This window comes from Perna viridis, chromosome 9, assembly GCF_037379345.1.
Source record: "Perna viridis isolate PV_CMFRI_1.1 ecotype Kerala chromosome 9, ASM3737934v1, whole genome shotgun sequence".
Taxonomy (NCBI): Eukaryota; Metazoa; Mollusca; class Bivalvia; order Mytilida; family Mytilidae; genus Perna; species Perna viridis.
In genome coordinates, this window is record NC_142453.1 from 6,295,657 (window position 1) to 6,318,202 (window position 22,546).

The 22,546-nt window shown below is 30.9% G+C and overlaps 1 protein-coding gene across 1 annotated transcript in view; it reads left to right on the top strand.

Annotated features, from left to right (window-relative positions):
- The first annotated feature begins 3,332 nt into the window (after positions 1 to 3,332).
- The window catches only part of LOC148606473 (sex peptide receptor-like), a 32,878-nt gene continuing 13,664 nt past the window's right edge, over positions 3,333 to 22,546 (top strand). Inside the window, exon 1 of the mRNA XM_088546388.1 lies at positions 3,333 to 3,450. The gene's annotated coding sequence lies outside the window, so the exon portion shown is untranslated. The remainder of the gene's footprint in view (positions 3,451 to 22,546) is intronic.

Consider the following 22,546-nt stretch of genomic DNA (forward strand, 5'->3'; position numbering starts at 1 on the left):
AGAATCCGGAAATGTAACGGTGTCAATGGATGGCGGATATATTTACACATAACTTGTAATGAAAACAAATGCACATTAAACTGACACAACTAACAGCATTTCAGATTGATAATGATAATTGCTTTCCTATTTAATTTATTCTTAAAAAAAGCAAGTTGAATAGCGCAGAATTATAGGCAAGCAACATATGAATTTTCCCAATCTTTTCCATGAATATATTATATTGTACAAAAAAGAGAAAGGAATGCATATAAAACGAATTTATTAAAATAATAAACAGTAGGCTAAAAAACTGCATTATCATTTGTTGATCCTGCTATGTGTCATATTTTTATTTTCTTACTACGAAACTTCCAAGTGCTTGTTTTACCGAACCATTGTTAGTTTAATTGCTATTATTGGATCATTTAAAATGTTTTATTCACGTATTTACACGTTGCTGCTTAGTTTACTTTGTGCTCTATCTCACATATTAAACGTAATTTCTAACCAATGTACTTCTTTACCACTTTATACAGATCTTTGTTAAAGAATGTTACAAATGCTTCCTTTTTTTGGTACTGTGAATGATACATGAAACAAAACGAATGAATCTCCAAGATGAAGGAGTTTGACTTAGGGTAAGGGACATAACTCTTGAAATCAGTGATATGTTTGCATCAAATTCAACTTCGTCAAAGCCTTGAAGCTTTCATTTGAAATAGAACGAAATAAATCCAAGTCACTTTGATGCTCAGCTGATACTGATGTAAAGTGCAGTACACAAACATTCCAATGATTTGTTATGTCCCTTACCTCCTAAATATTCTTGAATATTTTTTTCACAAAAAATTCATGTATCGAATAACAAAGGAACAACATTGATAATTTCAATAAGAGACTTCATCGGCATATGTCTAAGGATTATTTAATTAAAGGAACACCCGTTTACACATATCAAAATTACAATACACGGGACAGAATCATTTCATAAAAATTTCAATCTAAATTATTCACAATTTCCAGATATTTTACCACTGTAATTCAGATGTCATTGTTATATTCTAAATTCACCCTGTTCAACCGAACATAAAATATTTATGTGCATAACTGCCCAATTTTTAAGGCAAAGACCTCTCACATACTAGTAACCATATCTCATATATAGGCATAAATAATTAAAAAAATCATATTTGATTTTGTCAGGCACGGTGACCATGCTAATTTATTTTCAAATATATATAACACATATCTAATAAATGCTGTGTCCACAAATTGCACAAAATAGTCCAGAATTATTAATTTTCGCTGAAAAGTCCTCATAAAACATACACTGGCTGACACAATCAATAAACAAACAAATGTTATCATTAATTTAAACTTATAAGAAATTTATATTATTGAAATGTAAATATGTCTACAATATTTCTATCCGACGTGGTCATCGCCCAAACCTCGATAATTTAAAAAAACGTGCCAAATTTCTTTATATACTGCCCGTGCATGGCAAACCGGTTCATATCAAATCTAACAATAGCCTGAACTATGAAAATTACTACGCGTATAGCACATAAATATATGTGACTTGTATTGTCGATTTGTAGCAGAAGCTTAACAATAGGAAGAAGCTTCTGTTCACCAAGAAACGTTTTTGAACATGTTGATACTTTCCATAAAAAAAACCCTGAAAAATAGCTTATTTAGAATAGAACAAAATTTATTAATTGTTATTACCAGTATAAAATGCCATTTTAAGCTTTCCCTTATTATATTGTTAGAAAGTTTTTATTTCATTGGATATTTGATGCTTTCTTGGTTGATGGTAGATAATATTTCCCTGTAATAGTGTCCATGTAACCAGATTTTAACGAGATAACTACTTCACTTTGAGGATAGATTATCAGAAAAATGCCGAAGCTTCAACAATAGGACAATTCACACACCTCAATATTCAAGTACATGGCTTGTAGGTGAAAACAATAAACAAGGACCTTTACATTCACATATAGCGAACATTAAATTTGAAAATAGGGAAAACAAGACGCAACAAAAGCAGCTAGCGGTATGACCTCCCACAGAAATCTAGGAATGACATCAGTTGTACTAGAAGGTAATAAAAGCATGTCCTATTCCTAGCGGCAACCGTAATTTAGCACGCAATCATAATTCGATAATAGTGTAACAATTATAATGCAGCTCCCTGTTTCAAATTATAAAAGATGTTACCAACAAAACAGATCACACTTTGGTGATATCATTCACTTCAACAGAGTATTATGATGTTTACAAAATAAATAGTATGGAAATGGTAACAATCATTTGAAAAAAAAGCATATGGAATAAAAATCAGAATAAACCGTGAATATATATATATATAACAAGAATATTGAAACTTGAATGTCATATCAAATAGCAATCAATCATGCAAAATACTGGTACCCTGTCAGTAGTTAAATTGAATATTTAAAAGGAAATGACATTTTTAGAGTAATTTCAAGGCCCTCGTATCATGATAGTGTAACTGTAAATATGGTTATACCGTAGTGAATCATATAACCTAGCTCTTTTGACATGCTGTGACATTATGATTCTGTGTAAGAATCAGGCAATGGGTGCATCTAGAAAACAAGCAAAAAAGCTATTTTAGGTTTTCCGGAAGCATCTGTGACCTAAATATGTTTTGACTGCTTATATAGGGAAAGAGTGCGGAAAATTTCCCAACAATTTATTCCGTAGTGCATGTCAACTAAATTTGACCTATCAATATTTTAAAAAGGCAAATTTTACAAATACGTTGATGATTATTTCTGGTGGCTATCAGGTATAATTAATTGGTTTATGCAATAAAATCTCTGCTTTATTTTGCCCGAATTCTTAGACGGAGAAGTAATTAATAATTGATTTTTTTTTTGTAATTATATTTTAAGAAGGACAATAGAGCAGAAATAAGTACCATTCGTATGAAACTTGGCGATATAAAAATGGACATTATTCTTGAATAATGAGACCAGACCATGCTTGTTCTTAATATCAATACTTGAAGAAATACTTTCAGCTTAAGGGAATTAAAACACATGTTGTTCAAATGAACACAGATATATAATTCTTAGACCATTCAATGGTTTAGAAATATTTTGATATATTTACCTAAAATATCATAAAAAGTATTAAACAAATGGTAGCATTTTAATGTCATATCAGGAGTAAGACCTTCAGATATAAACTTGAACATCGAGGAATCTTTGAGTGGTTGTTAATGACAACCAATCAGAATGCAACATCGGAAACGTTTACTACAAAAGCAACTGTAATGTTAGAATGGTATTGGATTATTTAGATATGAAACTTAATCGACAAGTCGATGATTAATATTCTTATTTTAGTTCTAGTGCTGGTGAACAATATTGACAAGTGTTAGAACCTGAATAGTTTTGTTGGAAGTTCTTCACATTGAATTTTTCCAAAGTTAAGGTAAGTTATTTCATTTAACTATTTTCATCAGATTATTGTTTATGTTTGTGTGGCTATTTTAACTTTTAAAAGTAATATTTACGCGTTTTACGGTGGACTTTGGCGTGGAAATATTGACACATTTTTAACAAAACAGGAAAAATTATAAAAAAAAAAAAAAACAACTGAACAATTTTATTAAAACAAACACATTAAACTTGTGCAGGTACAACTACCCTATACATCAAACCATGTATGATATATATTGGTGCAATAAGAATTATCTAATTATTTTATTGATAAATAAACAAATGTTTCATATATATTAAAATAGCATTATTACACTGGGACGATTATCGATTTGGAAGTGAATACGATTGAACTTTGATTATTTATTTTACATAACGGTGGTTGAAATGATTTAGTTTATTTGCATTACTAAGTGATATCATAATCTGTTAATGCGTTGCTCATTTTTAAGTGCTTTTTTATCGTTGTTATGGTAAATTTAAAATAAACTTTGGTGGAGAAGTTTGATTGTCCTGAAAATTGTTGCTTAAATGATACCATTTGGCATGCATAAAATCCTACCAAAATACTTGTATTACTATTTCTTTTTACTATTCTGTTTCGGTATAATACTTATTAACGTGATTTCTTGCATTAGTTTAAGACCAAATAGTTGCATGAATCTAACATTCATAGAAAATTCCTGAAATAGTTTAAGATATTTCTTACAAGAAATGTTCATTATTCTATAGACAATACCCATGATTTTCATATTTTTACATAATTTTAAACGATTTAAACACGAATTCCATGACTGATTTCAAGTTTCTTGGGCAGTGTCTGTGTCTATGCTCTTTGCATTACAACAGCATGAAGAATAATTGTATTACATTTTGGTCGAGTAAATATCATGTTGCACCTGCTGCTTGAAGCGATATGATATACAAAATATTGTTGGAGTCAATTTAGTATGAGAGATGATATACATGTATCAACTCTTGAATTAAGAATTTATATTTTGAACAACAAAGTAGTAAAGAAGAGATGTTGTCCATTGGTACAGGTGATTTATGTAGACGAAAAACCAACCAAACAAATAATGTGTTAAACACAGAGGTAAGCCTAAGGCTCATAAGCATGATTTTCATTCACTCAATATCACGTCTGAACTTTTGATTTTTCGGGCGTTAAACATGACCATAAAAGCGATACAAAAGCAAAAACAGTTATAACTTGTACTTGACATAGTTATTATCAGAAGTTCAATGGGCTTGGGTTTTAACGTTTAAATGACTGGTTAGCAAATATGCTATAGTCAAATTGTATTCGTTGTAGAATAAATTAATCTGTAAAATACGAATTTAAAGTAACGCTTATTAGAAGATCAGATATCACCCTATATTGTTTATCTAATTTAAAACATTTTGATGATAAAACAATTTGATTTCGAAGGTTGTTGATCTGTGCTGTATTCGTTCTTTTAATGTTTCAAACAAAAATCTGAACTGTAGTTCTTTATGTACATTCTACAGCAAGACAGGTTGTATGTTGTGTATCTGATTATATACAAAACATAGAACTGAATTCGTTGGGTTTTGACATGCATGAATCACCTACTGTCTAGATTTTGGTAAAGACTGCTAGTAATTACAGAGAAGAGCAGCACGAACCCAATATAATTTTTGGTTTTAACCCAGATGTTCCGGAAGGGTAGTAGTTCATGTTTCATTCAAGAAACGCCCGGTTCCTGATTAGTATATGAACTAGTCATTTAAATATCTGTTGTTTTTTTTCATTTATCTTTACATCACGCCAACCTATTTTGAGTCTGTTGAGCTATTTTTTTCACAGGAACCTATCGAGATAAATCTTTTTTTTTATATTTATCACGAAAAGAAATCATATTCGCTTGCTGCAAAAATTAAATTATATATCGAAAGGTATGCTTATTGTTCACGAAAAGGTACGAACTAAGAAGAAATTTAAAGGTTATGTATTGCAATACACCTTTTTAAACTCATATGCCAAAACATTGAATCTAATCTAGTGAATGTGTCCGATCCTGTTGACACTTTATCTGTTGTTCATTTATAAATATCTTACTTCATACGTTTCATTTTTTCCGTAAAATAAAATGCAATCTGCAATTTTCATCAAAACTATGCATTCATATTTCAGATATTTCTGAAAGATATTTTTGTTATATGTACTTGAGTGTCAGTCTCTGTAGGAATCGGGCAGGCCATGGGTGAAATATGGTATAAAAAAACATCATTTCGATAGTGTTATTTGACTTATTTGTACCATCAGAATCAAGGAAAACAGACAAGCTGGAATTGCTGAATAAGCTTTGATTATTTTTATATTAAAATGTTTTTGAATTTGCATTAATGTTGATATACAGTGTGCTGTACACGTATTTCAAAGAGTCTATGAGAAGTAAAAAATAATCATTTATTATACAGAGAGCAGTGATTTATCGAATGTTCCCTTTGTAAATCAATCGATAATCACACTTTGAAATAAATTTCACTCTCATTCCACTTCCTTAAAAATGTCCCAACGAAAATATCAGTACGCCGATGAAAAAATATGTCGAACATGGTAATAAATTGTGGATAAAATCTACATAATATTGGTTATCGTGAATAACAAAAATATAATCACTCATGCCAAGAATGCTTGAAGATTTAACTTGTGCGCTTATCAAGTACCACACACTCGTTACATCTTGGCGTTCTTTGGTACTCGAATATATATTTGATTATTCACTTAATACCCTACCGGTGCACATGGTCCATGATCCCAGTTTTTAGTAGAGTCCGAATTGCTCATGTGCTTTTATTACTTTGTATGTATGATTTTATTTACTATATGTTCTTTGTTGTGTATGTCTATTTTCCATGTCTGGTCTTTGTCCCCGGAATACATTCTTTTGATTACCGCTATACTATTGGTTCCCTTGATTACTCTTTGATTACCGCTATACTATTGGTTCCCTTGATTACTCTTTGATTACCGCTATACTATTGGTTCCCTTGATTACTCTTTGATTACCTCTATACTATTGGTTCCCTTGATTACTCTTCCAGTTTATTATCTTACTGTTATCGAGTAGCATGCTTAAAATTGGCGATGTGATTTTATATAACATGAATATAACAGTTAAACACAAGAATCACAAAGGTCACAAGACACGGTTATAATAATTACAAATATATTATACATTTAAGTTAGTTAAGTTATTTTAGTTCTGTGATCACGCATGTGTTAAATATCAACAAAAATACCGAAGCATCAAAGCAAAAGGACAATCGGAAACCTAAAAACCAATGACGGAGCCAATACGCAAAGAAAACAAAAAAGAACCACATAACTGATGCACTTTTAAATATGAACTATTAAGAAAAGAAACGGGTGTAACGGAAGATGCCCAAAAGCGTAAAATGGTCTTCGTACGCACAAGCGACACAGTTGTCATCAAGTGTTTGGGTTGACAATTCGGTAACAAGTGGAACGTACTGAAAATATTGTGCCTAAAATGGAGATTGATCAGTTTATAAATGTAAGTTTTTACACTATCAAAAGATGTTATATAAACATTGACGTATGTATTTTGTAATTGTATGTGTTTGTGTGTATTGGCGATTTACAATTTTGAAATTATTTGTATCAATTGAATTGAAAAATTATGGCCCAATCATTAATTACAGCGTCTGCACTTGTTTGCCTTTTACACGTGATATTCTGTTTCGAAGAAAAACAAAATAAAACCAAAAAAAAAAAAAAAAAAAAAAAAAAAAAAACGGAATCCTATTATCGTTTGACATATATGTTGCCTCAACTGAACTATTATATACACTACAACACTGACAACAATGCCAAAGCATCGATATTAATGGCGTTTAATGAAAGGTCAGATCAGAATCAAGAACAGCGAAAATAAAAACAGACAAAACATTTCCTTGCCGTAAGAGTACAATAATGCCTATTTATTGTAAAAAAACTCATTCTGCTTCCGAGTTTTATGTTGATAAATTACTACCTTCAAAACTTTAATGGGTTTCTCGTTGTCAAGCTGTTTTTCTCCCGTTGATCTTGTTCTGTTTAGTAACAGATGCAACGATACTTGGGATTAAATGTGGTGACAATTATACATCGGAAATTAATATCTGCTTAGAGTTTCTAAATATGGTTCAACATTCAGAATATTCCAGGAGTTTGAGGACATGAAGGGTTGCTTAATTTCACGGTAAAAACACTTTGTTTCCGAAAGTATTTCCCTGGTAATAATGGTTTGCAAACTAATTTGACGAGTTTACATTCATAATCTGATAAAAAATTTGAAGGAATCGAAGGAACCCAACAAACAAAGCTTTCGTTTTTGATTTTATTTTTCTTTTTGTTTTTTTTGTTCGCACGCTCGCGTGTGTATGTATGTGTGTATTCGTCTCAACATAATTATTACCTTCTTTATTCTCGTGGACTATATGGTGTCCCTCATCCTCATCTTTTGATAATTAAGTGTCAGTCTCTGTAAGAATCAGGCGGAGGATGGAACAACATGGTATGGAAAACCCCACCAGTTTTTAAAAGTATTTGCATCATCAGAATCATGGAAAAATATTTTCAATATCACTTCGATTAATTGAGTTGTAATTTCATTGAAATGCACTGAGAATAAAAAAAATTAAAGGCAGATAACTCTAAGCCATTGATGTAGGGATCAAATAACGTTTTTTTTTAATATTAGAGAAAGCATCCTTGATTATTGTTAGAGTGGTGTGGTTTGGACATACATGTTTCTGAATTTTCCTGTTTTGCCTGGTTCTTACAAAAACTTTCACTTAACTTATGTTTTTTCCACTATATTAAAGGCTTTCACTTGTTTAGAAACATTATGTAAAATTTTTAAGGTAGCCATTTGCAACGAAATAGTATTTATATCAAAACTAACCCATAAAATACACGCTGCCAAGAGAAATCTACTTACACTTAAATAAAAAAAATGTGCTTCCCTTCCAGAAAAACTTGCAAAACCCGAGAGAGTAAACACAAAGGTAGAACTAAGGCTCATAAGCATGATTTTCATTCACTCAATTGCAATTTTGATTTTTTGATTTCTCGGCATTTGACCTTAAAAGCAAAACAAAAATAATAATTACTTGTACTTGACTTAGTTATTATCAGAAGTTCAATGGGCTTGGTTTTAACGTTTAAATGACTGGTTAGCAAATATGCTATAATCGAAATATATCCGTTGTAGAATCTATCGATCTGTAAAATTAAAAGTAAAGCTTATTAGAAGATCAGATATCAACTGATATTGTTTACTTAATAACAAAAATATTGAAAATAAAACAATATAATTTCAAAGGTTGTTGAACTGTATTATGTTGCTTCTATTTAAAGCAGCATTAGCTGCCAAATTGTTCAGTTCTAAATTTTGCTGATTCAACGACGAAAGTTTGTAGTAATGAAAATGAAGCAATAAATGCCGATTATTCCTACAAAGCATTTTGAAAACAAAGTTTTTTTAGTCAAAGATGATTGAGTGATCTGATCTTTGTTTTTGCTATTACTTCCAAGGATTGTTGACAGGACATTCACCTGAGTAAAAAATACTTTTACCTTAGTTAAGAAAATAATAATAACGGATACACAGGTGAACACGTGTCTTGTTTGCATTTCATTTCTTCTATTTCTTGATCAGTTTTCAAATAAATATATGTAATGACAATTACTGACTATATTTGTGCCACATTATATCACAATGCGTAAATTACAAAAGGATCTTTGCGTTATATTCGAACATTTTTCTTTTACGCCTTGAGTCCGCCGGTCTTCCTTCCCGTTCATTAACCACTTTTGTTTTGCACTAAAGAATCAAGCCTTACAGCACATATGAGAAATAAGGTCACCAGAAGTTAAATGCATGCACATTTATCTGGGTCAAGACAATAGATGTATAGACACTTTTTTCATGTATTTAATGTATTTTATTTATAGCTATCAATAATAATTAAAGTGGTAAAGTACAATTTAGCAGAAACATTTCAACAGAAACAAAAAAAAAATATGAAAATAACAGCTAATGCAGCTTCAAGGTTTGAGCAAAAAATTCAGAACTCTAGGTCTATATATACATTCAACAGAATCAAAAGTGAGAAAAAAGTATATTAGATTTCGATTTCTATATAAAAAGTGTGTGCGTGTTTTTTGCAAGACAACTGCCTTTTAGCCTTCTAGGTCCTCAACAGTGAAACCTTACACATGTATAAATTCCATGAACACCAAAGATAGCACCAGTTACAAACGTAGTATGGTATTGAGTTTGGTTCAAATTCACTTCAACAATTTAAAAAAAGTATAAATCATGCCTTACTTCGAATGCTCGGATTGACAACCATGCCACGTTGTCAATTAGATGCCAAACGTTGAAATGTCATTTGTAAAGAAGGTCTTCCGGATGATATAAACAATGAAGTTTTAAGATTAGATTTTTTATTGTTATTAAAATTAAAGTGATTAAACACAGTTTTTCAAAACAATTATTGATGTGGAAAATCGGACTATTTACTCTTAGACATAACAGTCCTTTGTTTCTGAGTTATTGGTCCAATTTTACATATCCCCAAACGGTTGAAAAGAGTGCTTTAAGTTTTAATAATTAACAATAATAAATATTTTTCACTCTCATTGTAAATTCGTCAACAGAGATAAAACTAAAACAATGAAAGTACATGCATTTAATATAAAAAAATCTAGAAATTTTAAATTTGTTCTTGTAGTGGAAACCAACGTCAAAGATTCCCCTAACCATTGTCAAAATGCTTACGCTAATTTCTTGACAACAACGTGTTGACATATTATTTCCGTCTACTGATTTCTCCGGAGTGTAATATGTACCTACAGGATTTGGTCAATTTCCTTTGGTTATTAAGACATGATGAATACTAGTCGAAATTACCCGGCGAAAGTAGATTCTAATGGAAAACGCGTATAAACATAACTTGATTATTAAACCAAATTCAGCTTTATTCCCATGTTTTTGGAAGAATCGTCTTTTTAAACGTGGATGCTTTGACGTTATTACTCGCATGTAAACATTTAAGTGTTTTTCAAGTCATTTGTTTACATCGTTTGTTAATCTAGTTTCTAAAGTAAACGTTTTATGCATTAATTCAATTTTCAATTTATCGACAAAAATATCAAAATGAAAAAGAATAAGCAATGAGATTAAACATCAAAATCCAAACATGGCCGAACCCATAAGAAAAGAAAAAAAAGGAAAAAAGCAAAGACGACCGACATGCACAACGTAACGTACCGAATAAAATATATTAAACTGAATTAATTTAACATAAAATGAAATAGTCACTGCAATGACAATTTTTTAATATTACACTAGGAAGAGTGGCTTTATTATCTTGCTTCTCATCTCATTTGCTTTTCACAAAATGTGTATATATATATATATATATGTACAATGCATATTCAATATCCTAACATATCGGAAATATGGGCATGGGGCTAAGGACAGTGGTCTTGTATCGTGTTAATCCTGCAAATAATAACAATATTGGTTTTATTCTATTCTATGTAAAATCGCATTTTTTTTTCGTGGTTGACAAAAAGTGTCCCTATTGCGCCACTAATGACACAGGGCGGAGTAGTGTCTTAGCGACAATATGGGTATGAAAATAAGTGCGACTCATTTTAAAATAATACAGTCGGGAGAAAATGCTTTCTGTATTTTTAACCATAATATTTTTTATAATTATAAGTATTTAAAAAAAAAAACTATTTCCTTCATTTATTTTGAACTTTATATAGTCACAATCACATATCACAATAGTATAAATGACAAAGGTAACTGTTTTACACCTGGCTACACATGTCAACAAGTCCAATGTCCAACGTATCATTACGTCACGAAACGAGTCATTCATGCATGGAATTTGGCGGTGGATGCATGTAAACATAAAGATTGGGCATGTTAAACATCGCACCATAAAATATTGAGTTAACATTGAGTTAACAAACTTAACCTGATTTGACTTGGTCTGAGAGATCTGAGATGAACTGAAAGACTGAGAAGTCTGTAGTGGTATGGGGAACAAGAGGGATAGACTAGGATAGGGTTACAAAATAACACAAAAATACTCAGACACTATTTCTTTATACATCACATAAAAACAACTCACTATTTCATTGTTCAAACTTTTTATTTCCAATGAGGAGAAATATTACATGCAGAAAACGTACAAAATGTATATGACTGATTCTCTCAGTCACATCGACACGGAGGCCGCCATATTGTTTCTAGTTTCCAAGGCAAAAAGTAGTTTCGACGTGGGCGAGCTTATTCTAAAAATAAGTGCCCAATACCGATTTACAATATTGTACATGTAATGCTGGCAGAAAATGCGACACTCCAAATGTTATATTATCGTCAATAAAACGGAATGTCCTTTTTCCAAAAAAAGCAAATAAACAACATCTAAAAACAGAACACAAAAAATAAAACAAAAACAAAAACAAAAACCAAAAAAAAAAAAAAACAAAATGAGCAAAGACACCAATAAAAATAAACCTGTCATTTATGTGATCATTGTTTGGGATTTGTAATTTTGTCTGGGATTTGTAATTTTGTCTGGGATTTTGAAAACAAGTTTCAAAGTGAGATTAATAATTAAATTTCTTTAATGTTGAAGAATTTAACAATTTAAAATTAAGTTGTTTTTGTAATGATATAAAGTCAAAACGCATTAGTAGTTATATAGGGGGAATAGGATATGGTGGATTAAGAATGAGAACAAAGGTAAATTGGGATGTTTTATAGTTCAGAATGGAATTTTTACCTTTAAAAGCTGTTCTTAAAGTACAATGATATGCATATATTCTCTATACATATATTCAGTCTTTTTAATATAGTTTAAATTGTAACGTAAAAAGTTAACATTGATAACAGATAGAAATTGTGCTTCGGTTGAAAAATAAATTAACTTATTTGTGATTGAATTTGTCTGAAAACCAAATCAATTCACTTTTATATACTAATAAATTTGATTTGACAATTGAAAGAGTGGAGCTAGACTTAATATTCTGTTAAAGAAATGGTTTTGTTTCAATATCACTGTGCTGTCATCTTATGCAAATCAATTTAAAAAAAGACGCATTCTGTTTCAGTTTAAAGACGGTTGGGTGAAATTAAATGATATTAGGATAATAAATGCATAACAAGACTTTGTCAGTTTGTCGCTTTTCCCGTGTTGATAGTACTTCACGGCCATAATGGTCAACAAGGATTTGCACTATGCCTTCCCGATTTGAAGGTTTCTTTTTTTGCATACCTTGTATATTTAATTGTGTAATAAGGCAGTCTGTGTATTTTATTGCTTTTTTCGTGCATTTCTTTACTTTGTTGGAAGAGTGAAAAGACACAAGACTTAACTTTATTTAAATATAACTGTTCTCAAAATTCTTTTCCCAAAAGTTATGATATTTACCTATTTTAGCCTTGGGAAAATCGATTGTTTAGGTTCGTAATAATATTGTGCACCTTGATTTAATCGCTGTTGTGCAAAATAGAAAAAAAATGCACAATTCACAATAACCAATAACAGAAAAAAGTTCTTTATTAATTTATTCATATATTTTCTATTTACATTTTATGCCAATAGTAGTGGATCTACGTCGACAAAGAAGAAGCAAATAATAAAAAGCTAACTCAATAAAATGTAAAAAGAAACATTACATTCACTAATATTGTTTTCTTTTGTAATTGTATCTAGCCACTCTCTCTATAACTTCAATAGGTAATATGATTAGAACTGCACTTGATTAGCAAGTTAAAAATTCGGCAATGGACGTAGTCGGTAATAGTGACTTTAGTTGAACTATATGTTTTCACATCAACCAGGAACCAAAGAGATGATATTGCGTTATTAAATTGAGGAAAATATTTATTATTACTAAAGAATTGTGTTTTAATCCGCACACAAGAAGCGGCTGCTATAAAATATGATTATAAAGGTACTTCCGCTTAATTTGACCGGAGAAGAACAAGATTCTTTACAGGGTTTGAGTTTGGGCAGTCAACTTTTATGCACGTATATATAATACTTAAAACATTCAACCATTTGTAGTACATGTATTTGAATGCAAATATTTAAACCATACTAATACAAATCGATTGAAATGCTGTTCAGTTAATTAAAAAATTTTACTTAGAAAATATAGAATAAAAAGAGCAGTAGACTTAATATAATACAGTATATAAACACCCTCCACCCGAACTTGTATCCCCAATATACCAGATTAAGATTGTCAACATCAAATTAACTAAAATGTACTAAGACAATGTGCTAAATACCATAAATATACAGCGTCTAGATTTTGCACACATAGCTTCCCATGCCATGCTGTCCTCCTTTTAAGGAAAGTGGTTTATTCATTAAATAGACAATTTCAAAATGAACTTCCTGTAATTCAACATTAATCAAAATTATTACCATTTATTTCAATCTGATTTATTGCACCCCAATTGTGTCGAATTGTTAAGTAGGTTACCAATTCAATAGCAAAACCGTGAAGCAAAGAGAAATTCCATTTTATAGGAATAGATACTGAGCATATCAAACACTGATCATTCAAGATGAGGCGTTTAAAACAATCCATAGAGCATAAAAAAATATCAGCTCAGCAAATCCTTAATCCTCATATGAGCAGACGTAATCATTTTAGCCGCATCAAGGATATTGTGTGCCTTATATTCTACTCGCAGGACAGACATAATCAATGCTGCATCAAGATAATCTTTGATTCATTACTGAAAGTATGATGACTATTCTATCGATGTCCCGTTAATCTCTATTGTTTCCGGTTATTCATCGTGAACCAGTGTTCCAGTGAGATTAATTGCTTATTGTATTATGTGCCCTTTACTACAAGCCCATATGTAAAATGTGACCTTTATTATTCTTTTATCAGAAACAACGGACATTTGGCGTTAGTCAAGATGAGGTGTTAGAAAAAAAAGAGCTAGGTTAGATGAATGATAACTACGTCAAAACCTTTGGTTATTAAAATGGACAGATTAGATAAATATTGTTGTTTGAGATCAGGGTCACCAGTCTTTAAGTAACTGTCTTTGTAAAAATAATGCAAAATCTGAAAAATGTGATACCCCCCCCCCCAAAAAAAAAAGGGTACATATTTTTATTTTCGTAATTACGTTGTTTTATGGGTCTATACTATGAAATGTGGGATTATTCATTCACATCTGCCTGCTCTTAGGAGATAATCGACATTGAAAATCCAATAGATTATATTGTGTTTGGGTGTCATTTACAGAGTTACCTGCCTTAATTTTGAAATATACAATGCATTCTATATAATTTTTATCTCCTAAGAACACGGGTTATATGACAAACTGAATGTTAATTTATGTTTACTATGGCAATTCAAACAAAATATCAAAACTAAAAATATGTAGGCTTTTTACCCATGAATCACATTTTTCATGATTCTTAGCTGAAGTGCTACTTAACTTGTAGTTTCTGATATTAGTTAGAGATGGTAAGTTCATTTTTAACAGGTTTTTGACGTCACCTCTTCAAGGTCTAACTAACGTTGAATTAAGACATGATATAACGATACTCTAAATGTAGTGGTAATGTTCTACAACTTTTCGGTTAATTAAAATCCGATAGCACACTTATTTGACCGGAAAATCTAAATGTATTTACAATATTATATACAACTACTGATAACTGTACAATGCAGAAACGGAACTACGAATATCAAATTTAACTCAATTTTGTTTTAAACGAAAATTTGTTAAACCATTGTCATGCATGAATGTGTTATTTATTTATTCACCGTATTATCCTTTTTTTTATTAGAAATTCTTGGTAAAATTTTGCTTCTTTCAAAGCTTTTTTAACATTTGCCAATAACCTATTTTTGTCTATAGTTAATATAAATTGTTTATTTTTACTTTACAATATTTTTTGCTTTGGAAAAGAATTTGCAGATTGTCCTGTTTGCCGACGGCTACAAGCTTGAAAAAATCCGTAAATAAAACGATTTAGCAAATGCAAAAGTTAACAGTGAACACATAATGTTTTATTGATATAAAAATGTCATCAAAATTGTTCTTAGCAACCAAACCATCTGGATAGACCTTCGAATATAACCTTATAAAAAAAGTATCGGACAAATAAATGTCATCGGTCACCAGACTAATATAATAAAATCTAAAATATCTTGCAAAATGAACACTGGAAAATCAATAACGTGCTTCGTTAAATCTCACGACACTGTTTTATTACCATTAAATGGGGAAAACTAACGATCCAAATTCACGTTATTTGTTGTTAAAATGGCATGTTGTGGACGAGTTGCCTGACATATTATATTTTGCGTCTTTGATAGTACTGAAGACGAGCAAATTCACAAAAACAAATTTGAAAAGGTGATTTCAGTTGAAATTTCAAGACGCAATTGGGACATTCCGGATTTGTTTGGTAAAAAGTCAAACAGAAATATGCTTGTCTTAGATGAAGGAGGAACTGATCCCCAACAGGAACACCTAACTTTACCACTTAGCACAAATTATAAAAACAAAATGCACTGTAGATTTCAAAATTAAGGGGGATAAGTGTGTAAATGACACTCAAATAACAAAAGGATGTTTAATGTAGATTATCTTCTTAGAACAGACAGATTGGAATGAATAACTTCAAATTTCATATATACAGACCCATAAAACAACTTAAATTCAAAAATAAAAATATGTAGTCTTATTCGGGGTGTATCACATTTTTCAGATTTTGTGTGATTTGTCTACAAAGACTACTACATAATAAAGCGTGTAAAAACTGGCGGTGTTAATGAATTGACTAGGCGGGTGTTTCTAGAAAAGCAGAGGACGCTTACCCTACCGGTGCAACTGGTCCATGCACCCAGTTTTACGTGGAGTCCGAGTTGCTCATTTGCTTTTGTTACTTTGTATGTATGATTTTAGTTACTTTATGTTCTTTGTTGTGTATGTCTGTTTTCCATGTCTGGTCTTTATCCCTGGATTACATTCTTTTGATTACCGCTATAACCTTTGTTTCCTTGATTAATCTTTGAGATATATTTCAAAATAACTCAATTCCCTGTCAGTGTTAATTTCTGGAATTTTTAAAACGAATTCCTTTGATGACAATGTTTTTACTAGTAACAAAAATGTCATAAATTGTTTTTATTAAAGCAGTCGGGCATGGCTATATTTAATATATTTTTTTATGATTTATATATTGTGCGTTGGCCTCTCCGACTATGGCTTATTTAAACATATTCCATCGCATTGCACTTCGTCATACCTACCATTATCACTCAAACTACATTTGTTTTTAAATTGTCAAACTCTGAACGGAGGTTGTTGAGAATTGAGTAAAGAAATTGAACCTTTAAAAGTTAAGAATTCGGAATGATAATTTCCACTAAATGGAATGGTATGATGGTAAATAGATGTCGTTTTTTATATCAGAAAAAACATTTTTGTATCAAATTACTGTCTTAAACGATCGTTTTTTTTATTTTGTACTTGGTCATTGAGAAGAGTTCCTTTATTGCTATTTTTGCATCTTTAACACTGTATTTAAGTGATTCTGAGTTCGTATTACACCTCTTCAACAAAGACATCTTTTTTTCATGTATAATTTTCCAAAGTAAAAAAAGCAGTATATTACGTTTAAAATACGCATATGCTCTGTTAAAAATAATTAGAATCAATATGCAACTGATAAGTAGATAACTGTTTTAATATGTGATCTCAAAGTTGTAATGGTCAACATAGGAAATTTATAGCAATCCTAACATAATTCATTGTGTCCAATTTAATGTTCCGCAGAGGCACTGATCGATTAAAGTGTTAAAAACATTAGTATTGATGAGCTGTATTGTGTGTGTCGCTTGTTATAATTCAAACAAAATGTAATCGGATTAATCGTTGATGTATAACCTGTCCTGCATTGTAATAAAATTAGCTACAGACAGCGTATAGTGACACATTCCTTTGTGATTGTGCGTAATTTGCCTATGAGGAAGGTAGCTATCATATGTAAAAATCCTTATGCTAAAATACGAGTCACACATTCAGGACTGGTAACATACATATTAAAAAGTTTTTATTGAACGGCTAATGAAAAAAAGAGAGTTAACTTATTATTTTTGTTTTTCAACGGCGGGTAATTATCTTATTTTGTTTTAACACATATATCATTGCCAGTAAACAAATTTGAAATACAATTACTACTACTACTACTACTAGCAATGATAATGACGCTTATATTATTTGAATTATTTTTGATTCCGAAAGACTACGAACAATAAAATCGTACAAATCGTTTCGGCATCATTTTGTCAACATTCAACGATGTCATTTCATCATCTACATACAGTTTTCTTGGCTATTGATCGTAACATATCAAAATAAATGATCACTGTGAATGTGCAAAAAAGTGTTATACTTGTCGTAATTAATGATTATGATTATGGCATACAAGATATAAAAAAAAACAGAAAGCTTGAATCTTGATATTTAAAACAATTCATTATATTACTACAAGTCACTTTTTTGATTGAAGGCTATTGTTGTAATTCCTAAAAAGACAGCAATTTTACAAAGTTGATGTTACATCATACACTTAGAATTTGCCAAAAGCAAAAAATAGCATATTTAGTTGTTGTAACCTAGTTTCAGTCGATGTTTTGACATCAGATTTGTCGTTTTCTATACACGCTGTGATAAACATGATATGTCTGTTACTTTGCTAATACATATGAATAGCAGAGGAAATGAACGTTCACGTTAGATATTGGTTTTTAAACCCTCCTTAAAGATTTGTTCGTATTGACAAGGCCGTCACTAGAACATCTGAATTGGAGAATCTGCTAACCCATTTTTGACAACATGAGAATCTGGTATTCCGATTTGACCGTGATTGGTAATTCATGCTTCGAAGTAAACATGGTAATACAATTTATTTGTGGTTCATGACCAAAGTAAACCTTGTCAATTATTGTCAAGTTTTTGTCTAGGAGAAGTGAAAGACAGGGCGAAAATAGGAAACGTAGGAAGTATGTTATTTGTCTTTATGTCACAAAATGCCTATTGATCATAACTGTCCGGTAGCAGACAATGTGATTGAAAATTGACAAAATGAGCACTAGAACTTGTTATGTTTTAAGTAAAATGTAAATAAAGCGGCAAAACACAATTTCCGTACTGACAGGCAAACTCTAGGCAATAATAACAATAAAAGGTCAAAGTAAGGAAAATCATTGTAACGAAGTGCAACATCAATTCAGAAACCCGAAAGTTGTCGACAATATCAGTCCTATACTTATGGTACATCTTAATTCATAGCCATTGCTGAACAAAAATAGAATTTACAATTCTTTTGAATCACAAGTTCCTTTAAAGGAAATCATAACTTCGGAAATTTCGATAAAAATGCAAAAGAAATATCACCAAATCCATACAAGCGTTTACAACTTCTTTATATCTTGGTAAGCTGGATTTGTCTGCGTCTTTATCGACACTATACTCGTCGTTGCCGTGCTAAGTAGGCAGTAAAGTCTGACCAATAACTTCCCTATGGTTATTAATGGTCCTCTAGTTAAAGTACAAACATGTTTACGAGAAAAGAAGAACAGGGAAGTGACTAGATTAGTTTTGTCAACTCAAGTAAACTACACATTCGTTAGTTAATGTATGTGATTCTATTCAAATAACACCACCATAAATTTAGGTTTTTAGATTTTTACGTAACTTTACCTGGCAAAATTCCGTGTGATTTTTTTCAGAAGTTTCAAATATATGATGGATTCATATAAGTCTCCCAAGACTACAATCATAAAACATGATTGCTCAGTACAGGTGATAATCAAATGACAGTTATTAAGAACCAAAATGTGCCTTTAAAGCATGTAGAAAATGGTTTGTAAATGCATAATTGATCAAAATAAAACAAAATAAAGCTGAGCGTTTGAAGATCGTATTTGTGATTTACTACAAAAGTGTATGAGTAGTGTTTACATGTGTGAGTGATTTGCCTCTTTGCTGGCAGAAAGCAGAAAATGTACAAATGCGGATTTTCAGTTTAAATCATTCGAGTTGAGTTTGTGAAAAAAATTCTGCGATCAATGTACCATTAGTATAATGATTTTGTAAGCAATAATTTAAAAGCTAAGCCATGGTTTACACCTTTAATAAATCATTTGTCATGGGAATGCACATTGCAATGTTGAAACTTTTATATTTGGACATGGAAACTAACGAGAATATGAAAAGTGATAATCTTAATTAATGAACCATAAAAAGCATAAAAATGTGTTTTATCTAATTGTCATTGTATGAACATGACAATATGGATAATTCAAGGACTTTACTAGACCTAAATAAAAATACTTTGTCAGCAGAATTTGATTTCCCTCTCTGTAAATTATTATCAAAGTTGAATTTTGATTGTACATAAATAAAAATTGACCTTAAGCCGACCTTCATTCAAGAAAAGTTCAGTTCACATCAATCGCTTACTAAAACACAAAACGCAAATTTGAACGAATGCAAACTAATCCTGTATTTTCACAATTGAATGTACAGTTACAACCATAACCAATCTATTCAATCAGGTCGAGTTAATTCGCGCAATTTTTCATAGTGTGTATGTGTGGAAAACAGACAAACACAACAAAGAACATAAAATAACTAAAATAATACATACAAAGTAAAAGAAGAAAATGAGCAACTCGGACTCCACTAACAACTGGGAACATGAACCAGGGCAACGGTAGGGTAAGCGTGCTCTGCTTTTTCTAGAAACACCCGCCAAATTGTTCATAACATGATGAGTCCGGGGTAGATGAAAGAGGAAAGGAAAACTATGACACATTGAACAAATCTAGTTTCATCATGCAGAATTTCCATTGTCAACCAATTTCGACAAAACAATTTAGTTACATTTTAGAGCAAAGAAATATGTAAAAAAACAACTAAAAAGATTTTTTTTAACATGAAATGAAATAAAAACTTAATAGGATATCATCAAACCCATTATTTCAGCTAACGGTTGATGTTGCGTTTTTAATGAAAATATTTTAAGGGCTCTATTAATTTAATCCGGCTTTCTTTGACATCGATCCGGAATAAAGTTGATCAAACGAGTTTTTAAATAATGAAAACAAATGGGACACAAACATTGTAATGGTACCAAGACGATATCTAATTAAACTGTATACTTATTTAAAAAGATTGTGGAAGTCAATAAATTTGTTAAATATCCACAAATTTACACACATGGCTTTTCATATAATCATTTATAATTATGATTGAGAGAGTAATCATTGAAACCAAGATTCTAGTGGAAGTCAAAAGAACAAATGTAATCCAGGGGCAAAGCAGGACAAAAAAACAGACACTCACAATAGAATGACCACAATTATACGTAAAAAGAAACAAAAGTAAATGGGAAACTCAGATTACACTAAAAAAGACTGGGAGTATGGATCAGGTGCACCGGTAGAAATAACCTATAAATGCTATAATGTGGACCAATGAAACGTTAGTCAAAAGTACAGTATAAGTATTATTTTTTAAAGATATATTTTATTTGCAGTCCAACACTTTAGCGTCAGTTGAAAAATATAATCACAGAATTAAATCATCATTAGTCATTGTCGCTGGTGTCGAAAAGGTAGACCCTCTCATTGTCGCTGGTGTCGGTTTGGTAAAACCTCTCGCGATTGATTTTGGCTGCCAGTTTTGATAATTGTAGTTTTCAGTACTTCTTATATACAATTAAGTTTTTTATTGTAGATCTTCGTATATATACATGTATGATGCTTATACTCGAGAGATTATTCTTTGAATCACGTGTACATGTACAACATATCAAAAATGTCCATATGTATGGTTGGCATTGTTTTTTGTAATTTAAAACAAGTTTATTTCGAACTTTGATAAAAAAAAATGGAAAGCCGATTAATTACTAATAACGCCGACATTATTACGACGATTTAAAGAGACCTGACCATATATATGCTTAAAACTTAATTTATAAATACCATATATTCCGGAGTTAAAAGATATACATATAATATCTATTTATGTTATTTGATACCTTTATAAAAAATAAATAATTTGCATTGATGAATGGATTATACAAAAATAGATGAATTTATAAAGATAAAAACAAAATGTAAAGAAAATTCAGATTTTTAACTTATTCAGCGTTTTATTGAATTGATCCAATTTCGTTAAACCCACACAATTAGATCACAAGATCAGCTAATAAACCATCATCGTCTGGCCTAATGAGGTTTGTATCGACGTCCCGTATTTCACTTGTCGTAAACAGGAGTTTATAACGGTCCATATAGAGTTTTAATTACGATCATCATCCGTGTAATATTAACAATGTGTCCAATCTTCAGTGCGCCATTTGTCATCTACAGAACTCGATGTGAAAGTGGTTATTGGAAGTAGAAAGAAATTCACTATAATTGAAATGTTTGTCAATTGAGAATGCGCGTCATAAATGGTCATATACATGATATTAACTTGCTATTTTTGACTTGTGATTATGAATTTTGCGTAACAGACTCCTGAATTAAGGATGGGAGGAATTGCGTCTCAGAAGGTCTCTTACCAAAATCTTTTTTTTCAAATATCAGTCCTTTGTTGGAAAAGATTAAGTTTCTTTTAAACATGAGTAATGATTGCTTTTTGTAATTTATTCTTAATGCTGATATAACCACTGATTTATTAATTATGGCACCAACCAGTTATTTAATCACCACCGGTAGATACACGCCACAATGTAAGAGGGAGGTTTCGCGCTGTAAAACCTAGATTAAGACGAATTACGTACCAATTGGAACCAAATGTATAGGTAATAAAAGATTCTGTGTTAAATTTGATGTTACCTACGGAAAAGTGGCTAAAGATCCTTCTTTCATTTTTAGCCGGTGATTGAAAATGCAAGTAACTTTGTAATTACTGGGCGCTGATTAAATTTATGTGAGAATTTTCCTGTCGTTTAACATTTTC